Source organism: Limulus polyphemus, unplaced genomic scaffold, assembly GCF_000517525.1.
Source record: "Limulus polyphemus unplaced genomic scaffold, Limulus_polyphemus-2.1.2 Scaffold7604, whole genome shotgun sequence".
Taxonomy (NCBI): domain Eukaryota; kingdom Metazoa; phylum Arthropoda; class Merostomata; order Xiphosura; family Limulidae; genus Limulus; species Limulus polyphemus.
In genome coordinates, this window is record NW_013673214.1 from 25641 (window position 1) to 25962 (window position 322).

Consider the following 322-nt stretch of genomic DNA (forward strand, 5'->3'; position numbering starts at 1 on the left):
GACTCTAGATGTGGTATGGAACGCAAAAAGTTTGTTGGTGACACCTATATTAAAAATGTATATCGTAATATCAAACCAGTGACTAATCGTTTTTTGGTTTGACTCTGGATGTGGTATGGACGACAAAAAGTTTGTTGGTGGCACCTATATTAAAAATGTATATCGTAATATCAAACCAGTGACTAATCGTTTTTTGGTTTGACTCTGGATGTGATATGGACGACAAAAAGTTTGTTGGTGACACCTATATTAAAAATGTATATCGTAATATCAAACCAGTGACTAATCGTTTTTTGGTTTGACTCTGGATGTGGTATGGACG